Below are 6,399 nucleotides of genomic sequence, written 5' to 3' on the forward strand. Positions count from 1 at the left end.
CTGCTCTCATGACCCCCAGGTCCAGTTTTCCCACTTATTGAAGGTGGCAAGAGGCAAGTGGGGAGGGGGCATCTCCTCCTCTTCCATGCCACTGCACAGGAAATGGCCAGGTTTCCTTGGGACAGGCTCACCCATGATTCCTGTAACTAAGGCCATCTCTACTGTGCTACCTGGGTGATGTGGAGGTTGGTGTGGGCAGGGACTTTCTCTTCTACTGCAGCTGGGTAAGGGAAGTGTCAGCTCTCCTATTCTTATGGCCTTGTGCTCTCATGCTTTTAGGGCCAGCTCTCACATGATGCCCAGGCTAGGGGAGTGGGACCAGTTCTGCACAGCCACCAGGCATCAACATTCCCCAGGGCAGCAGCTCAGATCAGAGACATCTGCCTGGCCTTTGGTGGTAACAGACCCCTGCTGCTGCAGGGTCAAAAACCCAGATGTGGACCCTGGTAGCAGTACAGGCTGGGACCCTGCCATGGTCCTAGGGGGCATCATTGGCTACTCACATCAGGCTGTTCCTCACTACCCTCGAGTCTCCAGTTCTGCCTCTCTTTATTGTGCCCACCTCCTTCTATTTCTCTTTCTCTTTCATTCTTCACCACTTACTTGTGCCTCTTACTGGTGCTCAGGGTCTCTGAGTATCTGGGGTCATCTCAGAAGTGGTCTCAGGAGTGCTTTGATCCACCCATGAATTGTGGCATGGGGGAGGGGTCATCTCAGGCATGGTCAGCCCTCATCCCTCCCAGTCTTGCACAGCTCCAGACTGGTTGTCATCTCAGGCTAGCTTGCTGGCTGGGCCCCATGGATCCAGACTAATGGTCATCTCGGGCTTGCTTCTCACCTGGGCCCATCAGAGTGGCCATCTCAGACACACCCCCTCCAGGGACCCATGGTCCCAGATGGGGTTCATTTTGTCTCCTGCTTGCTCCCTGCCCTGGGAGCCCATCCAAGCCTGTGAAGGTGGTGCTGGACTGGTGGTCATCTCAGGCTCACTTTTTTCAGAGAATGTTAGGCTACTTACTAATCATTCGGATGTTCATAGGTCAGAACATTGAGTGTGGACATAGCCTCTCTCCTCTCTGCCACCTACTGATGCACATGTGACACAACAGCCACACCTGCAAAGCCTCTAGAGACAGGCAATATTTCCTGTTTCTACAGCAGTGAAATCCCCCATCCCCACAGCTATAATGAGTGACTTTCACCTTAAAAGTCTCCTTGTGCCCTTTTTATTTGAGTGTGCCTATGTGTTCGTGTGTGTGTGTGTGTGTGTGTGTGTGTGTGTGTGTGTTTGCCTGTGCATGTGTGTGTAGGTCAAAGGCTGATGCTGGTGTCCTTCTCAACTGTTCTCCGCTCTGCTTTTGAGACAAGGTGTCTGACTGAACAAAGGCCTCACTGGTGCAATTGGACTGGCTGACCCCAGTGCTGGGTGGGGTTATAAGTATACACTGTCACTACAGGCTGGGGATCCAAACTCAGGTCCTCATGCTTTTGCAGCAAGCCCTTCACCTATGGAGCCCTCTTGGTAGCCCCACCTTGTGCCTTTTGAATGCTTCTCATCCATCTTCTTAGATGCTGTGTGCTGTCTAGGAACATTAGTTTGCATGTTCTTCTTATCACAGTGGATCAGTGTGTAGTTTTTTGGCCCTGTTTCCTTCACTTGACCTAATTAGTTTGAGATTTATCTATACTGAGTTATGCCCACATTTGTAGCCTCTTATTCTTGAGATTTGTGTGAGTATATAACTGTGAGTTGAATTTACCTGTCGATGACATACATGGAATGTTTTCAGGTTTTGGTTATTAATTGCAGTGTTGCTATGAACACCCACGTACAAAGTTTTGTATGGATTTGTGTGTCCATTTCTCTGTCATAGACAGCAAGGAGCAGAATGCTTGCTTCGCCAGGCTGCTGGGCCCAGCTTTCAATTAGAGTATGAGTAGTGTAAAAGAGAGAGCTTTATTATGGCATTTTTCATGCATGCCTATGAGCTACTTTGTTTACATTTATCATCCATATTACCTACAGCTAACCCTCTTCTCCCCTGGGCCCCCTCCCACTCTCTAGTAGTCCCCCTTTCTGCTTTCATGCCTTTCTTTTATTTAAAGACTCCATTGTGAGAGTAAGCATATGATGCTCACCTGAGTCTGGTTTCTTTGGCTTCATATGATGACACCCATTTTCCTGAAAAGGGCTCAACAAACAAACAAAAACAAAACGACGAGTCAAACTAACACAGGGCTTAAACTCCCCTGTAAGATGTTATTACGAGTGGTACTATTTTATTAATTGTAATTCCTGATATTTTTCCTGCCAGTCTGCTAAAGGTACTCACTGTTCCTTGTAGCATGTTTATCAGAGTAAGGAGAGTTTCATTTCTTCTTTCTGTGTGAATGCCTCTAGTTTTATTCTTTCTCAGTGTCTCCTGTCTGGATTCAGTATAATGTGCAATGGAAGCAGTTGGAGTGGATACCCTTGCCTTCTTCCTTATCCCCAGGGAAAAGCACTTACCTCATCATGGTAGTTATTGAATGTTACTTGTAGATGCTCTTTATTAGCTTGGAGAACTTTTATCCTGCATTGCTGAGCGTGTATTAGAAATGAATGTTGTGGATTTTTACAAATGATATTTTTGTCAGTTATTGAGATAATCATATATATTATTTCTTCTTAGTTTATTAATATGTTTTGACAGGTAGCTTAACTCCTTGATGTATTTTTGAATATTAAATCAGCCTTGCATCTCTGGGATAAGCCCTCTTGGTCATAGTGTATTAGTCTCTAAAAATAGTGTTGGATATTTTCTTGAAGGTATTGCATCTTCAAGAAGTGTTAAATCCAGCCCAGGTTGGCCTCAAGCTCATCTTATAACCCAGGATGACCCAAATACTTGCTGCTCTTGTCTCTACCTCCTGAATATTGAGGTTACAGATGTGCACCACTCCAGCTGGTTTTATTTTTCAATTCAGCATGCTAATATTTGATTATCATTTCTGTGTATAGTTGTGAAGAATGTTAGTCTGTAGCTTTCTGGTAATATTCTTGTCTGTTTTATTAGTGGGGTCATGTTGCTCTTACAGGATCAGTTAGAGAGTACTTATTCCTTTTATGGAAAATGTAATACAAAACCATCACTGTTTCTTCCTTAGATTATTGGTAGAATTTATCAATAATGCTATCTCCATGTATGAGTTTTTTCTATTTTTTTCACAGGTAAGTGCTATGGATGAGTGTGCATACATGTTTGCATGTGTGTAGTCACACCTATGTGTACATGTATGTGGGTTCCCATACATGTGGAGGCTTGAGTGGGTGTCAGGAACCAACCTTGGTACCTCTTCCATCTTCTTTACTGAAGTAGGACCTTTAATCAAACCCAGAGCTGCTCAATACAGACCGTGTTGCCAGCTTGCTCTGAGGATCCCCTTTTTCTGATTTCTGAGGCTGGACTTACAAGTGGGTCACCACACCTACCTTGTCCTTATCAGAACTCTGGCCCTCACACTTTCACAGCAAGGCCTTAACCACTGAGCTGTCTCCTCAGCCCTTCACAGGTAAATTTTATCCAGGCAGTGAATGGCCCCAATTCTTGAGCGGAACTACCTTGGCTTGAATCCGAAACTTGCCAAGTATGTGATCTTAGGGTAGTCCCCTAACATCTCCCTGCAGAATCCAGGAGTAATAATGCAACAGTGATTACTTCTTTCATGAAATTGCTATGATGGTTAGGGGAGAGCATGTGCAAACATAGCGACATTTCCCTGTCACTGTTACCATGAGCTGGTGTCTCTTGGACAAACCTAAATCAGAAAGCAGCATACTCCAGGGCTTAGAGGGAGAGTATGGACTGGTTCTCCCTACAGACACGTTCTCACCCAAACCTCTTGCTCTTTATGTTTTTAGGATCATTGCAAAGAAAAAGGAGTGAAGAGGAGGAGGAGGAGGAGGAGGAGGAAGAAGAGGAAAAAGAGGAAGGAGGGAGAGGAGGAGGAAGAGGGAGAAGGAAGGGGAGGAGGAAGAAGAAGATGATGAAGGAAGAAGAGGAGGGGGAGAAGGAGAAGGGAGGAGGAGGGGGAGGAGGAGGAGGGAGAATGAGGAGAAGGGAGAAGGAGGAGGGGGAAGAAGGAGAGAAGGAGGGGGGAGGAGGAGGAGAAGAAAGAGGAGGAAGAAGAGAGGGAGGAAGAGGAATTGATCCTACTTCTTCATCTGTGACCAAATTTCCTTCCCCGCATTATTTTTCTCATCCACAAAGCAAGTATATTGGTGACAGCATGTATCAGTTTGTCAGTGTATGCCACACACTGTGCTTAGTTCTTCCCATGTGTCCTCACTTTGTTTTGACAACATTCATGAGGAAGGTGCCACTGTAGGGAAGCTGAACCAGAGGGGGAAGTTCATTGGTTTCTAAATGGTATAACTAGGAAGTGAACCCAGGGAGGCTGATTCCAGAATCCATGCACGCATGTGTGTGTGTGTGTGTGTGCGTGTGTGTGATAAAATATTGCAGGAAGCCAAAGGTGTCCATAAATGTTATATTAATTTCCCACTAGTTCTAGACCACTCTGGAAAGAATCATTGTTATGTCCCCATCTTCCATCCACATGTCGAAGTCTCCAAGCCCTGTGCAGTGTGGCATGTGGTTTCAAAGCAATGGTAACCATGTCATCTGGGGGGATTCACACAATTGCAGGCTCCTTTCTGACCAAATGAACCAGAATCTGTGTTTTAACAAGATCCCAGGTGATTCGTGTGCATGTTAGAAGGTTAGAGTTACTTCTGTAAATCAATATCTCCTCTGCTCCATCCTTCCAGGTGGCAGCTTAGCTGCTTCGGGTGATGGGGGCTCACCAGCTGTTCTCTTACAGGTGTGATATTTGTATCAAGCACATATTTGTCTTTCATTGCAGGAAATGCAAAGACGAATACATTGTATCAACAAGATGGGAACTCCAGTAATCATGAGATGTCTCCTCTGCCCAAAGACGCCACTCATTCTAGCCAAGGAGTTCATGGAAATGCAGAACCAGTATTTAGATCCTCTGATATTTTGGAAAGTTTGGATTTTACCCGAAAAGTTCTTCTTTGTTAAATGTTAACAACAAATCCAGACACATCTGGTAACTTTCAAAGTATATATCACACACACACACACACTTCACATTCCCCAGAGAACATCAATTTGTGACCTCTGACTTAAAAATATCTTTAAAATAGTGTGGTTTTCCCCAAAGACCAAATATGTAGTGTGCAGGATGGTATCTTTTGAACATTCAGGGCTCTTTGCAAAGCACATGAGACATCCTGTTTTTTTGGTTATTTATAACACCGGCCATACTCAACCATCTAGCTGCTGTTCTGTCTTCTGCACCTTGTCACGTATCTGTTTCCTCTGCACTGACTGTCTCTTCATCACTTGTCATCTGCCTGACTTTGATTTATCTTCAAGATGTGAGTTGTTTTGAACACCCCCACCCAGTGAATATTTTCTGGTTCCTACCTGCTAGAGTTGACCATGAACACAATTGTGTCCCCTTCCAACCCGAGCCTACATGAGGCTCTACATATGAATAAATGGAGCCAGTCATTTATTCATATCTTTGTTTCCTTATTTTCATTGGAGAGAGCACTGGGAAACAATATGACTGCTGGCTTCCTGCAGAGTGAGCAAGCAAGTGCCTGAGATGGGAGACCAAGCCTCTTTGTGGCTTGAACCCTGAAATTATTGAGTTATCAGCTATGATGCAGCCATTGTTGCTCCAGCTATCCCATCCAATCCACGTGCATGGGACGTGAGCACCTGGATGCATGGATGTGCAGGCTCATCTTAGATGCTCCTCTCCATGCAGTATGCACATGGTTGCCTGCTCTGCCTTTTGGTTCACATTCCCTAGCTTCCAGGCCTGCTCCCGACACTTCTTTCTTTTGAGTTTACTACAGTTAGCATCAAAAGCTGCTTGGCCTATAGAACTGTCTTGGACATTGTGTCTAATGTAGTGTCTGCCTGGCTCTAAGATGTCTACCTATAATTAACTTCATCTTGTGAAATGATTATTGAACATTCCATAGACCTATAGATAGGAGGTTGTTCACAGAAAAAATGCAGTAGAAAGAATTAGAAGCAACATGGCTGGGGTGCTCTAAATCTGTCCTTCTGACTCAAAGCAAAATTTCCCACTAATCAGCTTGATATTTCCATATTGTGACTCACTCAGTTCTGCCCCTTCTCCAAATATACAGGGCTCTCCAATTTTGCTTGGATCTGTTTCTTCCCTTACCAGGTGTTTTTAGCCATTGCTCTTCTGTAATATTTTCCCAACAATCGTCTGTTCCACCCAAGGCCATGGCTCAGTAACTGGGTATTTCTGAGAAAAGTGGCTATTTTGGTTTGCTTTTCTAAACAC

The 6,399-nt window shown here is 44.7% G+C and overlaps 1 non-coding gene across 1 annotated transcript; it reads right to left on the reverse strand.

Annotated features, from left to right (window-relative positions):
- Window positions 1-1,001: 1,001 nt before the first annotated feature.
- Window positions 1,002-1,137, reverse strand: LOC116104348. Its single transcript, XR_004123853.1, has one exon. It is a non-coding gene; the product is annotated as a small nucleolar RNA SNORA17 (small nucleolar RNA).
- Window positions 1,138-6,399: the final 5,262 nt, after the last annotated feature.

This window comes from Mastomys coucha, unplaced genomic scaffold (assembly GCF_008632895.1).
Source record: "Mastomys coucha isolate ucsf_1 unplaced genomic scaffold, UCSF_Mcou_1 pScaffold21, whole genome shotgun sequence".
Taxonomy (NCBI): domain Eukaryota; kingdom Metazoa; phylum Chordata; class Mammalia; order Rodentia; family Muridae; genus Mastomys; species Mastomys coucha.